The 25531-nt window shown below is 55.0% G+C and overlaps 1 protein-coding gene across 2 annotated transcripts in view; it reads left to right on the forward strand.

Annotated features, from left to right (window-relative positions):
* KIF6 (kinesin family member 6) overlaps window positions 1-25531 on the forward strand; it is an 88520-nt gene that overhangs the window by 46165 nt on the left and 16824 nt on the right. The window lies entirely within an intron of this gene.

Raw genomic sequence — 25531 nt, forward strand, 5'->3', positions numbered from 1 at the left:
TGTCTGGTAAACAAGTCTCCAGACATCACCTGTCACTCTGGAGGTCAGGTGTCTGGTAACAAGTCTCCAGCCACAGCACCTGTCACTCTAGCGGTCAGGTGTCTGGTAAACATGTCTCCAGACAGCACCTGTCACTCTAGCCATCAGGTGTCTGGTAAACAAGTCTCCAGACATCACCTGTCACTCTGGAGGTCAGGTGTCTGGTAACAAGTCTCCAGACATCACATGTCACTCTAGCGGTCAGGTGTCTGGTAAACAAGTCTCCAGACATCACCTGTCACTCTGGAGGTCAGGTGTCTGGTAACAAGTCTCCAGCCACAGCACCTGTCACTCTAGCGATCAGGTGTCTGGTAAACAAGTCTCCAGACATCACCTGTCACTCTAGCGATCAGGTGTCTGGTAAACAAGTCTCCAGACATCTCCTGTCACTCTAGCGGTCAGGTGTCTGGTAAACAAGTCTCCAGACATCACCTGTCACTCTAGCCATCAGGTGTCTGGTAAACAAGTCTCCAGACATCACCTGTCACTCTGGAGGTCAGGTGTCTGGTAACAAGTCTCCAGCCACAGCACCTGTCACTCTAGCGGTCAGGTGTCTGGTAAACATGTCTCCAGACAGCACCTGTCACTCTAGCCATCAGGTGTCTGGTAAACAAGTCTCCAGACATCACCTGTCACTCTAGCCATCAGGTGTCTGGTAAACAAGTCTCCAGACATCACCTGTCACTCTGGAGGTCAGGTGTCTGGTAACAAGTCTCCAGCCACAGCACCTGTCACTCTAGCGGTCAGGTGTCTGGTAAACAAGTCTCCAGACATCTCCTGTCACTCTAGCGGTCAGGTGTCTGCTAAACAAGTCTCCAGATATCACCTGTCACTCTAGCGGTCAGGTGTCTGGTAAACAAGTCTCCAGACATCACCTGTCACTCTAGCGGTCAAGTGTCTGGTAAACAAGTCTCCAGACACAGCACCTGTCACTCTAGCGGTCAAGTGTCTGGTAAACAAGTCTCCAGACACAGCACCTGTCACTCTAGCGGTCAAGTGTCTGGTAAACAAGTCTCCAGACACAGCACCTGTCACTCTAGCGGTCAGGTGTCTGGTAAACAAGTCTCCAGACATCACCTGTCACTCTAGCGGTCAGGTGTCTGGTAAACAAGTCTCCAGACACAGCACCTGTCACTCTATCGGTCAGGTGTCTGGTAAACAAGTCTCCAGACACAGCACCTGTCACTCTAGCGGTCAGGTGTCAGGTGATGTCTGGAGACTTGTTTACCAGAGTGACAGGTGATGTCTGGAGACTTGTTTACCAGAGTGACAGGTGATGTCTGGAGACTTGTTTACCAGTCACTCTAGCGGTCAAGTGTCTGGTAAACAAGTCTCCAGACACAGCACCTGTCACTCTAGCGGTCAGGTGTCTGGTAACAAGTCTCCAGGCATCTCCTGTCACTCTAGCGGTCAGGTGTCTGGTAAACAAGTCTCCAGACATCACCTGTCACTCTAGCGGTCAGGTGTCTGGTAAACAAGTCTCCAGACATCACCTGTCACTCTAGCGGTCAGGTGTCTGGTAAACAAGTCTCCAGACATCACCTGTCACTCTGGAGGTCAGGTGTCTGGTAACAAGTCTCCAGCCACAGCACCTGTCACTCTAGCGGTCAGGTGTCTGGTAAACAAGTCTCCAGACATCACCTGTCACTCTAGCGGTCAGGTGTCTGGTAACAAGTTATTCTTCTGCTATGGATAGAGAATTACAGTCAGTGTCTCTCATTAACCCTTCGTACTGGTCTGTACATTCTGGTTATTATTGTATCTGTACAGAACTCTATAGATTAATGCACATTAACCCTCGATGTACAATAAAGTAAGAAGAGCTGAGTTCTCGTCTCCTCCAGGGCTCTGCATATAACAAATGTCTCCGGGACCCGTGAGCGATAACATGGGTGAGGGCCCGTTACCCTCTCCCGCCTTACCCTTGTGTGTGATCCCAGTGATCCCGCCCGTCCCTCATGAAGCGTCAGATATTGTACAGGACCATCTGTCGGGGAAACTTTTCCGTACATTCTCCCGTTTTCATTATCACTTTGTATCCAGATGCTGTTCACACCCTGCAGACTGTAACAAATCCTCAGTAGTGAGAAGTGCACGGTGTGTCCTGCAGACTGTAACAAATCCTCAGTAGTGAGAAGTGCACGGTGTGTCCTGCAGACTGTAACAAATCCTCAGTAGTGAGAAGTGCACGGTGTGTCCTGCAGACTGTAACAAATCCTCAGTAGTGAGAAGTGCACGGTGTGTCCTGCAGACTGTAACAAATCCTCAGTAGTGAGAAGTGCACGTTGTGTCCTGCAGACTGTAACAAATCCTCAGTAGTGAGAAGTGCACGTTGTGTCCTGCAGACTGTAACAAATCCTCAGTAGTGAGAAGGGTCGGCTCCCGGTGCTGGCGTGTGCGGCCCGATCCGTGCTGGGGAACCCTCCGCTCCCGGTGCTGGCGTGTGCGGCCCGATCCGTGCTGGGAATCCTCCTGGACTGGAGCACAGTGCCCTCGCCTTATGTACAGGACTCACTGCTGACGTAGTAACATCTCCGGCTTTATTTCCAGATTTTGATCCACGTTTACAGTTTACGAATTGTATAATCAGCGACGCGTTTCCAGCGCACTACACGTTCCTCCTCACCGAAGGCACAGGCATTATAAGGGCTGTATGGCTTTATCTTAATAGCATCGCTCCTCCTCCTACTCCTCCTTCTCCTTCTTCTCCTCCTTCTCCTTCTTCTCCTTCTCCTTCTCCTCCTTCTCCTTCTTCTAATGATATATACATGTTCAATAAAACAATGTAGAACGGAGAAGCATAAAGAGAGAACATAAACTTGGTACACATTTGGATGTACAATGAATTCTAGTGGCTGTATAAACATTGCATGGCTATACACTGCTGGCTATACGCTGCTGGCTATACGCTGCTGGCTATACGCTGCTGGCTATACGCTGCTGGCTATGCGCTGCTGGCTATGCGCTGCTGGCTATGCGCTGCTGGCTATACACTGCTGGCTATACGCTGCTGGCTATACGCTGCTGGCTATACGCTGCTGGCTATGCGCTGCTGGCTATGCGCTGCTGGCTATGCGCTGCTGGCTATGCACTGCTGGCTATGCGCTGCTGGCTATGCGCTGCTGGCTATGCACTGCTGGCTATGCACTGCTGGCTATGCACTGCTGGCTATGCACTGCTGGCTATGCACTGCTGGCTATGCACTGCTGGCTATGCACTGCTGGCTATGCACTGCTGGCTATGCACTGCGTTTGGGATTCTATTGTTTTTAGTTTCCCATTTTGTGATGTAATATCTCGCAGGTTTCCTGAGTCTCCTGGTAGCCAGGATATAGGGCCAGGATTGTGTATACCTGCAGACAGGCTGCTGATCGGGACATCTTGTGGGGTTATGCTTGGGGTCTGGGATTTGGAGAGGTTTGTCCATATATCGAGCATTGCGGCTATGCTCTATAAGGGGGGTGTGGGGTGAAGATGTATGGGCTGTATAGATGCGCTATAATGTCGTTAGAAGGGACCTGGCTGCTTCCTATGGTGGTCCAGTGGTCAGAGGACCAGTAGAGCTTTAGTCTGTCTCGTCTGCCGGCCTTGTAGTCCTGTGTGACCCGGGGCAGCCTAGTCCTATGCCAGGGATCTTGTGTTTCCAGGTGTAGGACCATAGGAGTGATTGGAGGGTTTCCAGGGGGGTTGGGATGGGTGAGTTGCACATTTTGGCTGTGGTTTTCCTCCCAAACTTGTTGACTTTTTCTAAATCCTTTTTTATGTTACTTAGTAAATGTTTGTAGTTAATGTTGAGCGTTTCTTTATGTGGAGAAACTAATTTTATACCTAGGGGAGTGATACTAGACGTTTCCCATTGGAACTTATATATTAAGGGGTTTGACTATTAGAGGTTGGGCCCATGTTTAGCACTTTGAGGAGTTTAATTTGTAGTATGAGACTCGATTATATTCTTGGATAATTTTCATTGCGGCCGGTAAGGATTTGGAGGGGTTTGAGAGAATTAGGAAGGTGTCGTCCACACACAGGACTATTTCATGGCCCTCGTCTCCTATTTCATGGCCCTCGTCTCCTATTTCATGGCCCTCGTCTCCTATTTCATGGTCCTCGTCTCCTATTTCATGGTCCTCGTCTCCTATTTCATGGTCCTCGTCTCCTATTTCATGGTCCTCGTCTCCTATTTCATGGTCCTCGTCTCCTATTTCAATGCCTAAAATTTTTGTGTCGCTTCTTATTAGTTCTGCTGGGGGTCTGATGGTCATGATACATATTATTGGGGAGAGGGGCCCCTGTCTGGTGCCATTTGTTAGTTCTGCTGGGGGTCCGATGGTCATTATACATATTATCGGGGAGAGGGGCCCCTGTCTGGTGCCATTTGTTAGTTCTGCTGGGGGTCCGATGGTCATGATACATATTATCGGGGAGGCGCCTCTGTCTGGTGCCATTTGTTAGTTCTGCTGGGGGTCCGATGGTCATGATACATATTATCGGGGAGAGGGGCCCCTGTCTGGTGCCATTTGTTAGTTCTGCTGGGGGTCTGATGGTCATGATACATATTATCGGGGAGAGGGGCCCCTGTCTGGTGCCATTTGTTAGTTCTGCTGGGGGTCTGATGGTCATGATACATATTATCGGGGAGAGGGGGCCCTGTCTGGTGCCATTTGTTAGTTCTGCTGGGGGTCTGATGGTCATGATACATATTATCGGGGAGAGGGGGCCCCGTCTGGTGCCATTTGTTAGTTCTGCTGGGGGTCCGATGGTCATGATACATATTATCGGGGAGAGGGGCCCCCGTCTGGTGCCCTTTGTTAGTTCTGCTGGGGGTCTGATGGTCATTATACATATTATCGGGGAGAGGGGCCCCTGTCTGGTGCCCTTTGTTAGTTCTGCTGGGGGTCCGATGGTCATTATACATATTATCGGGGAGAGGGGCCCCTGTCTGGTGCCATTTGTTAGTTCTGCTGGGGGTCCGATGGTCATTATACATATTATCGGGGAGAGGGGCCCCTGTCTGGTGCCATTTGTTAGTTCTGCTGGGGGTCCGATGGTCATGATACATATTATCGGGGAGAGGGGGCCCCTGTCTGGTGCCATTTGTTCTGCTTTCCTGACATGAAGCCTGATGTGTACACTCGTGCTTGGAGTAGAGTAACATTATGCGATGTAAAATGTTCCCTTTGAGTCCAGACTTCTCCAGCGCTGCCTCATAAATCTCCACTGGACCCGATGGAAGGCCTCCCATGGAGAGGAGCGGAGGAGGCGTCCGCCGGGCCGCGGATCCGATGGAAGGCCTCCCATGGAGAGGAGCGGAGGAGGCGTCCGCCGGGCCGCGGACCCGATGGAAGGCCTCCCATGGAGAGGAGCGGAGGAGGCGTCCGCCGGGCCGCGGATCCGATGGAAGGCCTCCCATGGAGTGGAGCGGAGGAGGCGTCCGCCGGGCTGCGGATCCGATGGAAGGCCTCCCATGGAGAGGAGCGGAGGAGGCGTCCGCCGGGCCGCGGACCCGATGGAAGGCCTCCCATGGAGTGGAGCGGAGGAGGCGTTCGCCGGGCAGCGGATCCGATGGAAGGCCTCCCATGGAGAGGAGCGGAGGAGGCGTTCGCCGGGCTGCGGATCCGATGGAAGGCCTCCCATGGAGAGGAGCGGACGAGGCGTCCGCCGGGCCGCGGATCCGATGGAAGGGCTCCCATGGAGTGGAGCGGAGGAGGCGTCCGCCGGGCCGCGGATCCGATGGAAGGGCTCCCATGGAGTGGAGCGGAGGAGGCGTCCGCCGGGCCGCGGATCCGATGGAAGGCCTCCCATGGAGTGGAGCGGAGGAGGCGTCCGCCGGGCTGCGGCTGCTTCTATGTGTAGGATCCTTCTGGTCTGTGTATTACGTGTGGCAGGAGGGAGGAGTCTATTGGCTGTTATTTTGGGGTCTCCGTTTAGATTGGCCTGAAGTTCATTGTCCTGTCGGGACATTTCCCGGGTTTAGGGAGGGTTATAATTAGTGATTGGAGCATTTCCTCCGGGATTTCTTGTTCTCTGTTATGGAGTCTTCAGGAGAAAGGGATTTATAATATTCATGTGTGAGGTCGTCTGGGGCTTTATTGTTATTGGGTCGAGTTCTTGGCTGCTGATTGGCTGGTTTAGTGTTTGGATTTGTTGTTCAGAGAATTTGGAGAGTGGTGTACGGGATAATTATTAAGCTTTCTGATGGCTGGGGGGGGTGGAGGGGTCGTCTATAAGGTTATAGTCACTGAAGGTGTCGGCTATTTCTTTATAACTTTGATATTTTTCTGGTTGGAGATGTAGGGGACCTTTTACCCTTTGTTAGCCAGGACTTTGCCGCTCGCTTTCCTATTTCGCTTTGCATCTCCTCCTATTGAATTGTTTGGTTTTGGTTTAGTTGATGGAGCTCAGATCTCAGTTCTTGGGTTTGAGAGGGGAAGATCGTTATTAGGTCTCTAAGAGAAGCGCTTGTGGCTGCTTGTTGGATGAGTAAGCCTCTTATGAAGTATTTTTGCGCGCACCATAGGTTGGCGTCTGAGGTGTCTGGGGTGTTGTTGAATTTTAGAAATTCTGATAGTTTTCCTTCTAGGGTTTGGGTGATGTTTGTATGGAGAATTAACAATTATTTAATTTCAAACCCAAATGTTGCTTGGCGACATGATGAGTGGGAAACGGTAATGGTCAGTGGGGCGTGGTCAGTGGGGCGTGGTCAGACCATGTAATCTGGCCAATGCTTACTGATGTTACTTTTTGTAGTAGCCATTTGTCCACTAATATCAGGTCTATTCTGGAGTATGAGCTGTGGGGTATAGAGTAGAAGGTTTAGTCTTTTTCTGCGGCATGTAAGTCTCTCCAGGAGTCGTATAAGTCTTCCGAAAGCAATGCGAAGTTTAGATGAGACTCGTGCGACCATTTATAGAGAAAGCGATTTGTGAGTTTTGGGCTTTTACCCTATTGAGTCCAGGGCCATGGAGAGCTCCCAAAATATTATCAGAACAAAGTCCAATGTGAATGACACAGATTGCAGCATTAATAGCTACACCAGGATGACAACCCAATAATCAGAATGGCGGATAAGGGGGCACCATCAATGTTATGTCCAAAGAGCCACTGGGTGACGCCTCCACATATAGACGACTTCCAGGTAATCCCACAGACTATTTCAGGGCTTAGCAAACACCCCCCCCCCCCCCCCCCATGTGATTTTAGTATCAGGGGTAGGTTCGCTGGGTGAATGGTTAGATCTGCGACCTCTGGTGAAACGTATCCCCGGTTATCCTCCGCACACAAGCGACGTCCTCAGAATCATGCAGAACATAACCTGGACACATCCATCCCCTGCTGGGAGCTCTAGAGCCGGCGGTCATCACTTCAACTAATACAGCGGCTATGGAAATGATGAGGAAAACCTACATTGCGGAGCTTCATGGTACTTACTAAACCACAACTGTTATCCCTCTGACAATAAGTATTATTTACAGACATCAGGAGTGTCCTGGGGGCCACGTTCTCCGGCCAGCGTGGTCCTGGCGTGGTGGGAGGAGTCTACCATACACAGAGAGCGACCCTCTTCTGGATACTCGGCATAGTGATCGTGTGATCGTGTGGTCGGGGTCGTGCCGGCCGTACCAGAATTTATCTCAACAATAACTGTATAAATCTCAGATTCACTTGCGGTGCGCAGGGACAGTGTTTGGATTTGCTGTTACGGGCAAAGGAGGGAAAATGTATCCAAACCTCGACACATAAAGAGCACAGGGGGTAATAGTATCTACATGCTAGAAGATCCCGTCCAAAACACCCGATACAAGCCGTACCTGGGGAGAAATGAGGGCAGAAAGGAATGAAACCAGTCATTACAATAAAGAAACCGCACAAAGCAGAGGCGTGACCCGCAATGGGTGCGAAACAGCCAGAAGACAAAACAGAGAGGATGTGTAAAAAACAACAAAACCTAATAAAACACAACAAAACCCCGGACCCGGTACTTCATTACAGGAACCAATTCATGGAAATCTAAAACCTAGTCCACACATTGTGCCGGTATTACTGGAAGACGAGCAGTGAAATCTCCACAATGGGTGTCGGGTATCGTCTAGAAGATCGGCCACGATGGGGAATAAAGTCTCACCAAGTTATTGTCTCCAGAAATAAGAAGAAAACTGATTCTTGGGTAAAATACAAGGGTTTTTATAAATGTGGGGGACAAAGGTGTAAAAATAACCCAAAAGTAACAGCGAAGGGACCAGCGAATACAACGTTATATCAGCTGTAAGAGCACGCTCGTAGCGCATGTCATCAGATGTCTGGGAAGGACAAGAAGACCTAAAAATAAGTCACCAAGGGGACATCCATATCCTTCAAGAAATGCTCAGAGGAAACACTGACTCGTGCAGTAAGAAACCACCTGGAATGTAGCCGGACAATACCTGCTGGTGACGGGGGACATTGAGAAGTCCATGCCATGGAGCAGATACCGAGGGACCGCTGCTAGGAGCTGGAGAGGATCTGGATCTCTCACCTCAATACATGTATTAAGTGCTGCGGCTGGTAATCCATAAGAGGTAACGACATCATAACGCTCCCGATCCGGTGACCACAATAATGTATGTACACTCCAGGGTGTCCTCTTACCATGGGGGTCCCTAGGATGGCGCTATAACCAGATTGTACAGGTTCCCCCTTATCCAGAGAGCCGGGGTTTACTATTGCTGAGGGTTACTTTTGCCCAAGGTGCTGGTTTCTGAAGTAAGAGATGACCAGCGCATGCGCAGCGTCTGTGCCCCGTTGTTACCAGGGAAAGAATTCGAATGCAATGGGACATAGTCTACTACTAGCGCTCCGTCCAGCACAGGCAGCCTGTGCGTCATTAGCCAGAGCTGGTAGCCTGAGACAGCGCTCCTAGGACAGTGATCACACAGCTAATAGCAGTGGCACAGTATGACCGCGCTCCTAGGACAGTGATCACACAGCTATTAGCAGTGGCACAAGTATGACCGCGCTCCTAGGACAGGGATCACACAGCTAATAGCAGTGGAACAGTGTGACCGCGCTCCTAGGACAGTGATCACACAGCTAATAGCAGTGGCACAGTATGACCGCGCTCCTAGGACAGGGATCGCACAGCTAATAGCAGTGGCACAGTATGACCACGCTCCTAGGACAGGGATCGCACAGCTAATAGCAGTGGCACAGTATGACCGCGCTCCTAGGACAGGGATCGCACAGCTAATAGCAGTGGCACAGTATGACCGCGCTCCTAGGACAGGGATCGCACAGCTAATAGCAGTGGCACAGTATGACCGCGCTCCTAGGACAGGGATCGCACAGCTAATAGCAGTGGCACAGTATGACGGCGCTCCTAGGACAGGGATTGCACAGCTATTAGCAGTGGCACAGTATGACGGCGCTCCTAGACAGTGATCGCACAGCTAATAGCAGTGGCACAGTATGACCGCGCTCCTAGGACAGTGATCGCACAGCTAATAGCAGTGACACAGTATGACCGCGCTCCTAGACAGGGATCGCACAGCTAATAGCAGTGGCACAGTATGACCGCGCTCCTAGGACAGTGATCGCACAGCTAATAGCAGTGGCACAGTATGACCGCGCTCCTAGGACAGTGATCGCACAGCTAATAGCAGTGGCACAGTATGATGGCGCTCCTAGGACAGGGATCGCACAGCTAATAGCAGTGGCACAGTATGACCACGCTCCTAGGACAGGGATCGCACAGCTAATAGCAGTGGCACAGTATGACCGCGCTCCTAGGACAGGGATCGCACAGCTAATAGCAGTGGCACAGTATGACCGCGCTCCTAGGACAGGGATCGCACAGCTAATAGCAGTGGCACAGTATGACCGCGCTCCTAGGACAGGGATCGCACAGCTAATAGCAGTGGCACAGTATGACCGCGCTCCTAGGACAGTGATCGCACAGCTAATAGCAGTGGCACAGTATGACCGCGCTCCTAGGACAGTGATCGCACAGCTAATAGCAGTGGCACAGTATGACCGCGCTCCTAGGACAGTGATCGCACAGCTAATAGCAGTGGCACAGTATGACCGCGCTCCTAGGACAGTGATCGCACAGCTAATAGCAGTGGCACAGTATGACGGCGCTCCTAGGACAGGGATTGCACAGCTATTAGCAGTGGCACAGTATGACGGCGCTCCTAGGACAGTGATCGCACAGCTAATAGCAGTGGCACAGTATGACCGCGCTCCTAGGACAGTGATCGCACAGCTAATAGCAGTGACACAGTATGACCGCGCTCCTAGGACAGGGATCGCACAGCTAATAGCAGTGGCACAGTATGACCGTGCTCCTAGGACAGTGATCGCACAGCTAATAGCAGTGGCACAGTATGACCGCGCTCCTAGGACAGTGATCGCACAGCTAATAGCAGTGGCACAGTATGATGGCGCTCCTAGGACAGGGATTGCACAGCTAATAGCAGTGGCACAGTATGACGGCGCTCCTAGGACAGTGATCGCACAGCTAATAGCAGTGGCACAGTATGACCGCGCTCCTAGGACAGTGATCGCACAGCTATTAGCAGCGGCACAGTATGACGGCGCTCCTAGGACAGTGATCGCACAGCTATTAGCAGTGGCACAGTATGACCGCGCTCCTAGGACAGTGATCGCACAGCTAATAGCAGTGGCACAGTATGACCGCGCTCCTAGGACAGTGATCGCACAGCTAATAGCAGTGGCACAGTATGACCGCGCTCCTAGGACAGTGATCGCACAGCTAATAGCAGTGGCACAGTATGACCGCGCTCCTAGGACAGGGATCGCACAGCTAATAGCAGTGGCACAGTATGACCGCGCTCCTAGGACAGGGATTGCACAGCTATTAGCAGTGGCACAGTATGACGGCGCTTCCACAATTATCTACAGATGACACATATTTGGAATCGGCACAGGCATTGTGTGTTATATGTAGTTCTCATAAGTAAAAGCCTATAGTTCCAGGAAAGTGAAATACAAGGAAAGAGAGAAGAAGACGGGACATATAAACAATGCTTTTGTATTTGTCTTCCTATTTCTTATCATCAAATAAGGAATCTGATGTAGTCGGGATCTAAGTTGTTTTTAACAGAAGTTATTTAGTTTTTTAACGAACACTGAAACTACGAGGTAACCAGAGAGGCAGGAGGAGGAGGGAGAGGCAGGAGGAGGAGGAGGGAGAGGCAGGAGGAGGAGGAGGGAGAGGCAGGAGGAGGAGGAGGGAGAGGCAGGAGGAGGAGGAGGGAGAGGCAGGAGGAGGAGGAGGGAGAGGCAGGAGGAGGAGGAGGGAGAGGCAGGAGGAGGAGGAGGGAGAGGCAGGAGGAGGAGGAGGGAGAGGCAGGAGGAGGAGGAGGGAGAGGCAGGAGGAGGAGGAGGGAGAGGCAGGAGGAGGAGGAGGGAGAGGCAGGAGGAGGAGGAGGGAGAGGCAGGAGGAGTAGGAGGGAGAGGCAGGAGGAGGAGGAGGGAGAGGCAGGAGGAGGAGGAGGGAGAGGCAGGAGGAGGAGGAGGGAGAGGCAGGAGGAGGAGGAGGGAGAGGCAGGAGGAGGAGGAGGGAGAGGCAGGAGGAGGAGGAGGGAGAGGCAGGAGGAGGAGGAGGGAGAGGCAGGAGGAGGAGGAGGGAGAGGCAGGAGGAGGAGGGAGGGAGAGGCAGGAGGAGGGAGAGGCAGGAGGAGGGAGAGGCAGGAGGAGGAGGAGGGAGAGGCAGGAGGAGGGAGAGGCAGGAGGAGGGAGAGGCAGGAGGAGGGAGAGGCAGGAGGAGGGAGAGGCAGGAGGAGGGAGAGGCAGGAGGAGGGAGAGGCAGGAGGAGGGAGAGGCAGGAGGAGGGGAGAGGCAGGAGGAGGGAGAGGCAGGAGGAGGGGGAGGGAGAGGCAGGAGGAGGAGGAGGGAGAGGCAGGAGGAGGAGGAGGGAGAGGCAGGAGGAGGAGGAGGGAGAGGCAGGAGGAGGAGGAGGGAGAGGCAGGAGGAGGAGGAGGGAGAGGCAGGAGGAGGAGGGAGAGGCAGGAGGAGGAGGAGGAGGGAGAGGCAGGAGGAGGAGGGAGAGGCAGCAGGAGGAGAGGGAGAGGCAGCAGGAGGAGGAGGGAGAGGGAGGGAGAGGGAGGAGGAGGGAGAGGGAGGGAGAGGGAGGAGGAGGGAGAGGGAGGGAGAGGGAGGAGGAGGGAGAGGGAGGGAGAGGGAGGAGGAGGGAGAGGCAGGAGGAGGATGAGGAGGGAGAGGCAGGAGGAGGAGGAGGAGGGAGAGGCAGGAGGAGGAGGAGGAGGGAGAGGCAGGAGGAGGAGGGAGAGGCAGGAGGAGGAGGGAGAGGCAGGAGGAGGAGGAGAGGCAGGAGGAGGAGGAGGAGGGAGAGGCAGGAGGAGGAGGGAGAGGCAGGAGGAGGAGGGAGAGGCAGGAGGAGGAGGAGGGAGAGGCAGGAGGAGGAGGAGAAGGGAGAGGCAGGAGGAGGGAGAGGCAGGAGGAGGGAGAGGCAGGAGGAGGAGGAGAGGCAGGAGGAGGAGGGAGAGGCAGGAGGAGGAGGGAGGGAGAGGCAGGAGGAGGAGGAGGGAGAGGCAGGAGGAGGAGGAGGGAGAGGCAGGAGGAGGAGGAGGGAGAGGCAGGAGGAGGAGGAGGGAGAGGCAGGAGGAGGAGGAGGGAGAGGCAGGAGGAGGAGGAGGGAGAGGCAGGAGGAGGAGGAGGGAGAGGCAGGAGGAGGGAGAGGCAGGAGGAGGAGGAGGGAGAGGCAGGAGGAGGAGGAGGAGAGGCAGGAGGAGGAGGAGGGAGAGGCAGGAGGAGGAGGAGGGAGAGGCAGGAGGAGGAGGAGGGAGAGGCAGGAGGAGGAGGAGGGAGAGGCAGGAGGAGGAGGAGGGAGAGGCAGGAGGAGGAGGAGGGAGAGGCAGGAGGAGGAGGAGGGAGAGGCAGGAGGAGGAGGAGGGAGAGGCAGGAGGAGGAGGAGGGAGAGGCAGGAGGAGGAGGAGGGAGAGGCAGGAGGAGGAGGAGGGAGAGGCAGGAGGAGGAGGAGGGAGAGGCAGGAGGAGGAGGAGGGAGAGGCAGGAGGAGGAGGAGGGAGAGGCAGGAGGAGGAGGAGGGAGAGGCAGGAGGAGGGAGAGGCAGGAGGAGGAGGAGGGAGAGGCAGGAGGAGGGAGAGGCAGGAGGAGGGAGAGGCAGGAGGAGGGAGAGGCAGGAGGAGGGAGAGGCAGGAGGAGGGAGAGGCAGGAGGAGGGAGAGGCAGGAGGAGGGAGAGGCAGGAGGAGGGAGAGGCAGGAGGAGGAGGAGGGAGAGGCAGGAGGAGGAGGAGGAGGGAGAGGCAGGAGGAGGAGGAGAAGGGAGAGGCAGGAGGAGGGAGAGGCAGGAGGAGGGAGAGGCAGGAGGAGGGAGAGGCAGGAGGAGGAGGAGGAGGGAGGAGGAGGAGGGAGAGGCAGGAGGAGGAGGAGGAGGAGGAGGAGGGAGAGGCAGGAGGAGGGAGAGGCAGGAGGAGGAGGAGGAGGAGGGAGAGGCAGGAGGAGGGAGAGGCAGGAGGAGGAGGGAGAGGCAGGAGGAGGAGGAGGAGGGAGAGGCAGGAGGAGGAGGAGGAGGGAGAGGGAGGAGGAGGAGGAGGGAGAGGGAGGAGGAGGAGGGAGAGGCAGGAGGAGGAGGAGGAGGAGGAGGAGGAGGGAGAGGCAGGAGGAGGAGGAGGAGGAGGGAGAGGCAGGAGGAGGAGGAGGAGGAGGGAGAGGCAGGAGGAGGAGGAGGAGGAGGAGGGAGAGGCAGGAGGAGGAGGAGGAGGAGGAGGGAGAGGCAGGAGGAGGAGGAGGAGGAGGAGGGAGGAGGAGGAGGGAGAGGCAGGAGGAGGAGGAGGAGGAGGAGGAGGGAGAGGCAGGAGGAGGAGGAGGAGGAGGAGGAGGGAGAGGCAGGAGGAGGAGGAGGAGGAGGAGGAGGAGGAGGGAGAGGCAGGAGGAGGAGGAGGAGGAGGAGGAGGGAGAGGCAGGAGGAGGAGGAGGAGGAGGGAGAGGCAGGAGGAGGAGGAGGAGCTAGGAAACGCATCAGTCTGCACAGCACCAACTAGTGGTAGACATGCTCAGATGGTGAGTGGGGGGATATGATTGTGTGTGAGGGGCAGGTTATTTCTGTGTTGCCCAATACGCTTGGTCCTGGCTCCCGTCATACAGTCATGTCCCCCACCTCTGGCTGGAGTCCCCCTTTATCTATGGAGTGACCACCTGGCCAATGCTGATCTATATGCCACAACTTCCAATAGCTAAAGATTAACCAGCAACTTCCTGGCAGAAAGATGCGGGAGGAGGTCTCTTATCTCCCCGGCAGATGATTCTCCCCTTTATCAGCAGAACTTATGAATCCAGGCAAGCAGAAGACCGAGACCTCGGCACACACCAGGCAAGCAGAAGACCGAGACCTCGGCACACACCAGGCAAGCAGAAGACCGAGACCTCGGCACACACCAGGCAAGCAGAAGACCGAGACCTCGGCACACACCAGGCAAGCAGAAGACCGAGACCTCGGCACACACCAGGCAAGCAGAAGACCGAGACCTCGGCACACACCAGGCAAGCAGAAGACCGAGACCTCGGCACACACCAGGCAAGCAGAAGACCGAGACCTCGGCACACACCAGGCAAGCAGAAGACCGAGACCTCGGCACACACCAGGCAAGCAGAAGACCGAGACCTCGGCACACACCAGGCAAGCAGAAGACCGAGACCTCGGCACACACCAGGCAAGCAGAAGACCTCAACCCTGCATGCCAAGCAAGAAGACCAAGACCTCAGCCAACAAGCCAGGCAAGCAAAAGAGGATTCTGATCAGCAAACGAGGCAAGAAGACCACCTCACACACGCCAGACAAGCAGAAGACCACCTCACACACGCCAGACAAGCAGAAGACCACCTCACACACGCCAGACAAGCAGAAGACCACCTCACACACGCCAGACAAGCAGAAGACCACCTCACACACGCCAGACAAGCAGAAGACCACCTCACACACGCCAGACAAGCAGAAGACCACCTCACACACGCCAGACAAGCAGAAGACCACCTCACACACGCCAGACAAGCAGAAGACCACAACCTGCACGGCAGGCAAGCAGTAGTCCTCAATGCACTCTCCAGGCAAGGAGAAGAGGACCAAGACCAGCACTGGGGGCAAGCAGTAGACAACCTCAACCCACACACCAGGCAAGCGGAAAAATACCTAGACCCATACACCAGGCAAGAAGAACAATACTTAGACCCATACACCAGGCAAGAAGAAGACCTTGATTCTTATGCCAGGCAAGTGTCAGGGTCCTCTAGTGCTTTGCAGGTGTGTAGGTTGAGGTCTTCTGACTTACAAACCAGGCAATCATAAAGGACCTCCGCCTGCACATGGCACCACTGCTGAGGTAGCAAACACAGGACCTGGAAACAATGTTCCATTGGGAGACCTTGAAGATTGTATTGATGGAGCTTTTTGGCTTCTATGACAACTCCTAAAGTGGAAGCTTTGGATACTTGGATAGGAGACGTTCTTTAGGATTCCTGCCTCATTAGACTGGAGGATGGTTCTCTAGCTCCTGGTGGTGGTGACCAGTCGGCAGCCATGTCTCAGCCCTTCCGCTGCAGCCGGCAGACCCTCCTGGCAGCCGCCTTGTCCTTGGGATATTTCATGTACTTGTTTCTAGGAGCGATGATGTTCCAGCTACTGGAGAAACAAGCGGAGGCCAACTCCAGAGATAAGTTCCAGCTGGCCAAGCTGGGGTTCCTCCAGAATTACACCTGCCTGGACGCCGGAGCCATTGAACAATTTGTACAGGTATGAGGAGCACAATTAGCTGGGTGGAGAAGTATGTACCCCCTGGCCAGTATGTCACTAGCTCCTGCAGCTTCATAGATAGATTTTCCCAATTCTCACTTGTAAACCTGCTGTAGATGAGGGGGTGGCAGGGGGGACACATTTTGGGACCAGCTCTCTAGGTAATGCTGGAAAGTGAATGATCTCAGGAGCTGCAGTTCTCTTGGAGACGCAGCAGTTTTTACAGGAGGGCGAGAGGTGTAAAGCTTCATACCGGGCTTGGACCCCGTGACCCCAGGATGCTGCAGATCCTGTGGGGTCAGGATCGTAGAGGAAAGTTCATGATCTCGAGTTGCAGTCGTGTTCTCCTCTAGAATTCTTCTTTTTGATTTTGGGAGTCTCCCAGTTCTGGCACATCTCACATATGACAGAAGGTCTATCCCTGTAACCACCGGGGGACTATCCCGACCACAGATACAAGAGCTTCTACCCCTGTGCCCACTGATGGTCCATCTGGACACACGGTTTTCTCAAGTTTCACTCACCCCTGTGTTTGTAGCAGAAAAAAGGTAGAGTGGATGAGGTCGTGCGCTCACATCTTTATGGGAATTCCATTATTAATAGTCTTCACCAGTGACTCCGTCTGGGAAAAGTCTAGTGGAGAGTAAAACACACACAACATGTTCTCAAGCCACAGATCGGTCCCCCACAGCCCCCTGAACCCAGTCACTTCTTCTAATAAGACAATCTATAGCACAAATAATGGTGAAAGTAAAACAATAGAACAAATCCTAAGTTCTTCTGGTTCTCACCAGATATGGAGCAGTAATGCAACACCCCCCACCGGGGCCTGTCCTTTTCTTGGGGCATGGGGTCCAGAATACCGGAGTGGCTGGCGGTTGAGGCCTAGGGCACACTATGGTCACGGTCCTTGGTATGGGGACCGGAGGACTGTCCTACAGCCTGGCAGGTGGTAAGTGCAAGAAATATGGAGGGAGAGGCTGATATACTGGATCTCCCTGGGGTAACCCTAAGGGGCAGATTTATCAAGTGTCTGAAAGTCAGAATATTTCCAGTTGCCCATAGCAACCAATCACAGCTCCCCTTTAAAATATTCATGAGCACTGGTAAAATGAAAGCTGAGCTGTGATTGGTTGCCATGGGCAACTGGAAAGATTCTAACTTTCAGACACTTGATAAATCTGCCCCTAAGTGTCTGTAAGATCTGTCTCTGGATGATGGATGGGGAGCCCTTGGTGGTAACAGCCGTATCCAGGGATCAGACGGAGGCAACATTGTGCAAGTCAACTCACAGTTCTTTATTGAACAACAGGCAACGGCCTAAACGGTTAACAGCAGATTCTCAGGCTGAAAGAGTCATGGAGAGCCGGTCCAGAGGAAGGTTACACACAGCCTGGTAGTAGGTTCAGGCTGGGCTGGTGCAGATGGAACAGAGTCCAGGTAGTGGAGCTTATCTCTGTGGGAGGAAAACCCCTTTAAGCCCAGAGCTAAGTTTCTTCTATGTCCTCAGCATAAGAAAATATCACATTCTCTAATTCCCTGCTATTAACAAAAATGCAGCATTTCACAGATATAAGTCCAACCTGTCTCTATCAGTCCTGCTGAACACAATTTCAGTTGCCCCTATACACGCACGACCTTATAACTTCTGAGTTAGGGTCGGGTGGCGTCCATCTAAGATTTTTGTGTGAGATCGTGGAGCGGAGTTTCTGTCTGTCTCTGCTGTGTGACTGTAGGAAATCCACTTAAAGTCTGGACTTGCCCTGGTTGCTCGGTGATGGCCTGGAAGTCTCGGGACTTGCCCTGGGTGCTGGGTGATGGCCTGGAAGTCTCTGGACTTGCCCTGGGTGCTAGGTGATGGCCTGGAAGTCTCTGAACTTGCCCTGGGTGCTAGGTGATGGCCTGGAAGTCTCTGAACTTGCCCTGGGTGCTAGGTGATGGCCTGGAAGTCTCTGAACTTGCCCTGGGTGCTCGGTGATGGCCTGGAAGTCTCTGGACTTGCCCTGGGTGCTCGGTGATGGCCTGGAAGTCTCTGGACTTGCCCTGGGTGCTCGGTGATGGCCTGGAAGTCTCTGGACTTGCCCTGGGTGCTAGGTGATGGCCTGGAAGTCTCTGGACTTGCCCTGGGTGCTAGGTGATGGCCTGGAAGTCTCTGGACTTGCCCTGGGTGCTAGGTGATGGCCTGGAAGTCTCTGGACTCGGCCTGGGTGCTAGGTGATGGCCTGGAAGTCTCGGGACTCGCCCTGGGTGCTAGGTGATGGTCTGGAAGTCTCTGGACTCGCCCTGGGTGTTAGGTGATGGTCTGGAAATCTCTGCACTCGCCCTCGGTGCTAGGTGATGGCCTGGAAGTCTCTGGACTCGGCCTGGGTGCTAGCTGATGGCCTGGAAGTCTCTGGACTTGTCCTGGGTGCTCGGTGATGGCCTGAGGCACCTGGAAGTCTCTGGACTTGCCCTGGGTGCTAGGTGATGGCCTGGAAGTCTCTGGACTTGCCCTGGGTGCTAGGTGATGGCCTGGAAGTCTCTGGACTTGCCCTGGGTGCTAGGTGATGGTCTGGAAGTCTCTGGACTCGGCCTGGGTGCTCGGTGATGGCCTGAGGCATCTGTAGTCCTGAAATTGGGACACTGGCTGTGGCAGACAGACCATGAGGTCTGGTTCTAGAAGACTCTGTGCTCCCGCCCAGCAGGGGTTTATATACTCCCTGGTCAGGTGGCAGCTCCTCTCCAATCACCTTCCAGCTTGTATTACAGACACATCATTGGACAATCCTATATCACATTGTTAACTCTTGCCTTACCAGACAGTAGCTACAGCTGCAATCACTAAGTTCTCCTAGAGAAGGCTTCTGGATGAGTTGCGCAGAGTCACCAGATTAGTGATGGTTCGTTTGTGAACAAGCCAGCACAAAGAGCCGACTCTCCACACCCCCTTTAACCCGATAAAATCGAGTTAAAAGGGGTGGGGTGACTGACTGGCCTGCGGCTCCCTAATATATATTAATAGGGAGTCGTTCAGGAGCCAGAAGAGCCAGCTCTTCTTAGCGAGCGGAGCGTAATGAGCCAAATCACTAAGAAGAGATGGACTTCCCATCACTACAGCATATAGCTCCTGACCTCAACCACCACCTAGCTTATGCATTGGCAGGGTTGTTGCAGTAGCGTCTATGGCGCGTTGTAATGTACAGACGGGGAGTGTCTAGTAGTAGATAGACCGTGTACATCCTCGTGTCTTCTATGTGGGATGTTCTTCCATTCGGATGGTCGGTTTGTGGTTGGATTTTCCCTCTACCACTGATGGTAGGATGATGGAGGAGGTTGGATCCTTCTTGGTTACTGAGCTACGTTGTTGCTTATGAACTCCAGGTTTCCAGACACAATTTTTGTTGAGGTGTTTTATGGGGCATGAGGACATCCAGACTCCTTCATGATTGGAGAAAAAACAGCAGCGCTCCAACAGGTCCGGCTTTAGAAAATTCTGGATTTTTATTACATAAAGTGCCGACCTTTCGGCTCAGGTGACTCTTTCTCAGGACTCTTTCATGGCCATTTTTGATCCTTTTATTATAAAGGATGAAACCCATTGTTGACGTCCCTCATGGTCTGGGACTTGTGAGTCCCATGGCTTCTAATATCAGTCCTATGCAGATGACACAGATCTATAGTTCTGGTCCAATGTCTCCTCTTTCCTGGCCAGGATTCCGGAGTATCCATGAGCCATATCTTCCTCCTTCTCTTCCCGTTTTCTAAAACTAAACATGGATAAAACAGAATTCATAATCTTTCCTCCACCTCGCACATCCCTCCCACCAGACCAGACAATCCATGGCTCCAGACTCTCCCCGGTCCCTGTATCCCGCTGCCTTGGAGCCACCTTTGCCTTGTCCTTTAAGCCTCCTATACAGGTCCTTACTACAACCTGCCGCCTCCATGTCAAGAACATCTCTCATATCCCGCCCTTCCTCAATCCAGAGTCTACAAAATTACTAGTCCATGCCCTCATCATCTCCCGCTTCGATTACTACAACATTCTTCTCTGTGGTCTCCCGACTAACTCTCTAACACCCCTCCAATCTATCCTCAACTATGCTGCCCGGCTCATCCCTCTGTCTCCTGGCTTCTCCTCTGCCTCTCCTCTGCCTCTCCTCTCTGCTGCCCGGCTCATTCCTCTGTTTCCTGGCTTCTCCCCCGGCTCATCCCTTTGTCTCCTCTGCTTCTCCTCTGCCTCTCCTCTCTGCTCCCCGGCTCATCCCTCTGTCTCCTGGCTTCTCCTCTGCCTCTCCTCTGCCTCTCCTCTCTGCTGCCCGGCTCATTCCTCTGTTTCCTGGCTTCTCCCCCGGCTCATCCCTTTGTCTCCTCTGCTTCTCCTCTGCCTCTCCTCTCTGCTGCCCGGCTCATCCCTCTGTCTCCAGGCTTCTCCTCTACCTCTCCTCTCTGCTGCCCGGCTCATCCCTCTGTCTCCTGGGTTCTCCCCTGCTTCTCCTCTCTGCTGCCCGGCTCATCCCTCTGTATCCTGGCTTCTCCTCTACCTCTCCTCTCTGCTGCCCGGCTCATTTCTCTGCCTCTCCTCTCTGCTGCCCGGCTCATCCCTCTGTCTCCTGGCTTCTCCTCTCTGCTACTCGGTTCATCCCTCTGTCTCCTGGCTTCTCCTCTGCCTCTCCTCTCTGCTGCCCGGCTCATCCTTCTGTCTCCTGGCTTCTCCTCTGCCTCTTCTCTCTGCTGCCCGGCTCAATCCTCTGCCTCTCCTCTCTGCTGCCCGGCTCATCCCTCTGTCTCCTGGCTTCTCCTCTGCCTCTCCTCTCTGCTGCCCGGCTCTTCCCTCTGTCTCCTCTGCCTCTCCTCGCTGCTGCCCGGCTCTTCCCTCTGTCTCCTCTGCCTCTCTGCTGCCCGGCTCATCCCTCTGTCTCCTCTGCCTCTCCTCTCTGCTGCCCGGCTCATCCCTCTGTCTCCTCTGCCTCTCCTCTCTGCTGCCAGGCTCATCTATCTGTCTCCTGGCTTCTCCTCTGCCTCTCCTCACTGCTGCCCGGCTCATCCATCTGTCTCCTGGATTCTCCTCTGCCTCTCCTCTCTGCTGCCCGGCTCATCTATCTGTCTCCTGGCTTCTCCTCTACCTCTCCTCTCTGCTGCCCGGCTCATCCCTCTGTCTCCTCTGCCTCTCCTCGCTGCTGCCCGGCTCTTCTCTCTGTCTCCTCTGCCTCTCCTCTGCCTCTCTGCTGCCCGGCTCATCTGTCTCCTGGATTCTCCTCTGCCTCTCCTCTCTGCTGCCCGGCTCATCCCTCTGTCTCCCCTGCTTCTCCTCTGCCTCTCCTCTCTGCTGCCCGGCTCATCCCTCTGTCTCCTGGCTTCTCCTCTGCCTCTCCTCTCTGCTGCCCGGCTCATCCCTCTGTCTCCTGGCTTCTCCTCTGCCTCTCCTCTCTGCTACTCGGCTCATCCCTCTGTTTCCTGCCTTCTCCTCTCTGCTCCCCGGCTCATCCCTCTGTCTCCTGGCTTCTCCTCTCTGCTCCCCGGCTCATCCCTCTGTCTCCTGACTTCTCCTCTACCTCTCCTCTCTGCTGCCCGGCTCATCCATCTGTCTCCTGGCTTCTCCTCTGCTTCTATTCTCTGCCTCTTCTCTCTGCTGCCCGGCTCATTCCTCTGCCTCTCCTCTGCTTCTCCTCTCTGCTGCCCGGCTCATCCATCTGTCTCCTGGCTTCTCGTCTGCCTCTCCTCTCTCCTGCGCGGCTCATCCCTCTGCCTCTCCTCTCTGCTGCCCGGCTCATCCCTCTGTCTCCCCTGCTTCTCCTCTGCCTCTTCTCTCTGCTGCCCGGCTCATTCCTCTGCCTCTCCTCTCTGCTGCCCGGCTCATCCCTCTGTCTCCTGGCTTCTCCTCTGCCTCTCCTCTCTGCTGCCCGGCTCATCCATCTGTCTCCTGGGTTCTCCTCTGCCTCTCCTCTCTGCTACTCGGCTCATCCCTCTGTTTCCTGGCTTCTCCTCTCTGCTCCCCGGCTCATCCATCTGTCTCCTGGCTTCTCCTCTGCTTCTTCTCTCTTCCTTTTCTCTCTGCTGCCCGGCTCATTCCTCTACCTCTCCTCTCTGCTGCCCGGCTCATCCCTCTGTCTCCCCTGCTTCTCCTCTGCCTCTCCTCTCTGCTGCCCGGCTCATCCATCTGTCTCCTGGATTCTCCTCTGCCTCTCCTCTCTGCTGCCCGGCTCATTCCTCTGTCTCCTCTGCTTCTCCTCTCTGCTGCCCGGCTCATCCATCTGTCTCCTGGCTTCTCCTCTGCCTCTTCTCTCTGCCTCTTCTCTCTGCTGCCCGGCTCATTCCTCTGCCTCTCCTCTGCTCTCGTCTCCTGGCTTCTCTCTCCTGGCTTCTCGTCTGCCTCTCCTCTCTCCTGCGAGGCTCATCCCTCTGTCTCCCGGCTTCTCCTCTCTGCTGCCCGGCCCATCGCTCTGTCTCCTGGCTTCTCCTCTGCCTCTCCTCTCTGCTGCCCAGCTCATCCCTCTGTCTCCTGGCTTCTCCTCTCTCCTGCCCGGCTCATCCCTCTGTCTCCTGGCTTCTCCTCTGCCTCTCCTCTCTGCTGCCCGGCTCATCCCTCTGTCTCCTGGCTTCTCCTCTGCCTCTCCTCTCTGCTGCCCGGCTCATCCCTCTGTCTCCAGGCTCCTCGTCTGCCTCTCCTCTCTGCTGCCCGGCTCATCCCTCTGTCTCTTGGCTTCTCCTCTGCCTCTCCTCTCTGCTGCCCGGCTCATCCCTCTGTCTCCAGGCTCCTCGTCTGCCTCTCCTCTCTGCTGCCCGGCTCATCCCTCTGTCTCCTGGCTTCTCCTCTGCTTCTCCTCTCTGCTCCCCGGCTTATCCCTCATCTCCTGGCTTCTCCTCTGCCTCTCCTCTCAGATGGATGAGCCGGGCAGCAGAGAGGAGAGGCAGAGGAGAAGCCAGGAGACAGATGGATGAGCCGGGCAGCAGTCTCCTGGCTTCTCCTCTGCCTCTCTGCTGCCCGTCTCATCCCTCTGTCTCCTGTCTTCTCCTCTGCCTCTCCTCTTTGCTGCCCGGCTCATCCCTTTGTCTCCTGGGTTCTCCTCTGCCTCTCCTCTCTGCTGCCCGGCTCATTCCTCTGCCTCTCCTCTCTGCTGCCCGGCTCATCCCTCTGTCTCCTGGCTTCTCCTCTGCCTCTCCTCTCTGCTACTCGGCTCATCCCTCTGTCTCCTGGCTTCTCCTCTGCCTCTCCTCTCTGCTGCCCGGCTCATCCATCTGTCTCCTGGCTTCTCCTCTGCCTCTCCTCTCTCCTGCCCGGCTCATCCCTCTGTCTCCTGGCTTCTCCTCTGCCTCTCCTCTCTGCTGCCCGGCTCATCCCTCTGTCTCCTGGCTTCTCCTCTGCCTCTCCTCTCTGCTGCCCGACTCATCCCTCTGTCTCCAGGCTCCTCGTCTGCCTCTCCTCTCTGCTGCCCGGCTCATCCCTCTGTCTCCTGGCTTCTCCTCTCTGCTCCCCGGCTTATCCCTCATCTCCTGGCTTCTCCTCTGCCTCTCCTCTCAGATGGATGAGCCGGGCAGCAGAGAGGAGAGGCAGAGGAGAAGCCAGGAGACAGATGGATGAGCCGGGCAGCACAGAGGAGAAGCAGAGGAGAAGCCAGGAAACAGAGGGATGAGCCGGGCAGCAGAGAGGAGAGGCAGAGGAGAAGCCAGGAGACAGAGGGATGAGCCGGGCAGCAGAGAGGAGAGGCAGAGGAGAAGCCAAGAGACAGAGGGATGAGCCGGGCAGCAGAGAGGAGAGGCAGAGGAGAAGCCAGGAGACAGATGGATGAGCCGGGCAGCAGTCTCCTGGCTTCTCCTCTGCCTCTCCTCTTTGCTGCCCGGCTCATCCCTTTGTCTCCTGGGTTCTCCTCTGCCTCTCCTCTCTGCTGCCCGGCTCATCCCTCTGTCTCCCCTGCTTCTACTCTGCCTCTTCTCTCTGCTGCCCGGCTCATTCCTCTGCCTCTCCTCTCTGCTGCCCGGCTCATCCCTCTGTCTCCTGGCTTCTCCTCTGCCTCTCCTCTCTGCTACTCGGCTCATCCCTCTGTCTCCTGGCTTCTCCTCTGCCTCTCCTCTCTGCTACTCGGCTTCTCCTCTCTGCTGCCCGGCTCATCCCTCTGTCTCCTGGCTTCTCCTCTACCTCTCCTCTCTGCTGCCCGGCTCATCCCTCTGTCTCCTGGCTTCTCCTCTGCCTCTCCTCTCTGCTGCCCGGCTCATCCCTCTGTCTCCTGGCTTCTCCTCTGCCTCTTCTCTCTGCCTCTTCTCTCTGCTGCCCGGCTCATTCCTCTGCCTCTCCTCTCTGCTGCCCGGCTCATCCCTCTGTCTCCTGGCTTCTCCTCTGCCTCTTCTCTCTGCTGCCCAGCTCATTCCTCTGCCTCTCCTCTGCTTCTCCTCTGCCTCTCCTCTCTGCTGCCCGGCTCATCCCTCTGTCTCCTGGCTTCTCCTCTGCCTCTCCTCTCTGCTGCCCGGCTCATCCCTCTGTCTCCTGGCTTCTCCTCTGCCTCTTCTCTCTGCCTCTTCTCTCTGCTGCCCGGCTCATTCCTCTGCCTCTCCTCTCTGCTGCCCGGCTCATCCCTCTGTCTCCTGGCTTCTCCTCTGCCTCTTCTCTCTGCTGCCCGGCTCATTCCTCTGCCTCTCCTCTGCTTCTCCTCTCTGCTGCCCGGCTCATCCATCTGTCTCCTGGCTTCTCGTCTGCCTCTCCTCTCTCCTGCGCGGCTCATCCCTCTGTCTCCTGGCTTCTCCTCTCTGCTGCCCGGCTTCTCCTCTGCCTCTCCTCTCTGCTGCCCGGTTCATCCCTCTGTCTCCTGGCTTCTCCTCTGACTCTCCTCTATGTAATGTATGTGACCCCCTTACTGATTGTACAGTACGAGGGAATTACTGGTGACCTATAGATAATAATGTCCCCTCCTTATTATGTGATGGGAGGCTTTTTCCTGGCACATGAGGTTCCTGTCTGTCCGGGTGACATTTCCTTGTGCAGTTCTCACAAAGGTCGCTGAGATAACGGGGTATCATGGCTGCAGCCGCTCCCCGGTGCCAGGAGATATTTACCCGCCAAAAATCTGTAAACACTGAAGACAAATAAGAATCCAGAGGCGATAAAGAGTCAGAGCGGAGTCCTGCTATCAGCCCCGTCCGGGGGTCAGTACCCCCAGTGTGTGGGGTCCAGTATGCCCCCGGGGACAATCCTAATTACTAAGTAAGTCCATATACCCGGCTCACCTGATCCCCACCCACATCCGGAGCGTGCACCTACAGCCCGAAGCAGGTGCCACAGTGTGATCCGTCCACCAGTAGGGACATAATATTCCAGGTGCAGATCCGTAGAAACCCTCAGACCGACGCGAGGGGAGAGGAATATATTAGATGATTAGAAAAATCTTCACTCATAAATATATCCGCTCCGGATCCACCGTATAAGAGCAGTAACTGATTATACAAAAACTTTCATCAGCACAAATTATATTCACTACACAATAGATTTATCCGTGTTCTCTAGAGACGAGATCTAATGAATGTGATGTGTATCAGGAGCCATCGGGTAACCCCAGGAGCCATTGGGTAACCCCAGGAGCCATTGGGTAACCCCAGGAGCCATTGGGTAACCCCAGGAGCCATTGGGTAACCCCAGGAGCCATCGGGTAACCCCAGGAGCCATTGGGTAACCCCAGGAGCCATTGGGTAACCCCAGGAGCCATTGGGTAACCCCAGGAGCCATTGGGTAACCCCAGGAGCCATTGGGTAACCCCAGG

The sequence above is a fragment of the Engystomops pustulosus genome, chromosome 3 (assembly GCF_040894005.1).
Source record: "Engystomops pustulosus chromosome 3, aEngPut4.maternal, whole genome shotgun sequence".
NCBI lineage: Eukaryota > Metazoa > Chordata > Amphibia > Anura > Leptodactylidae > Engystomops > Engystomops pustulosus.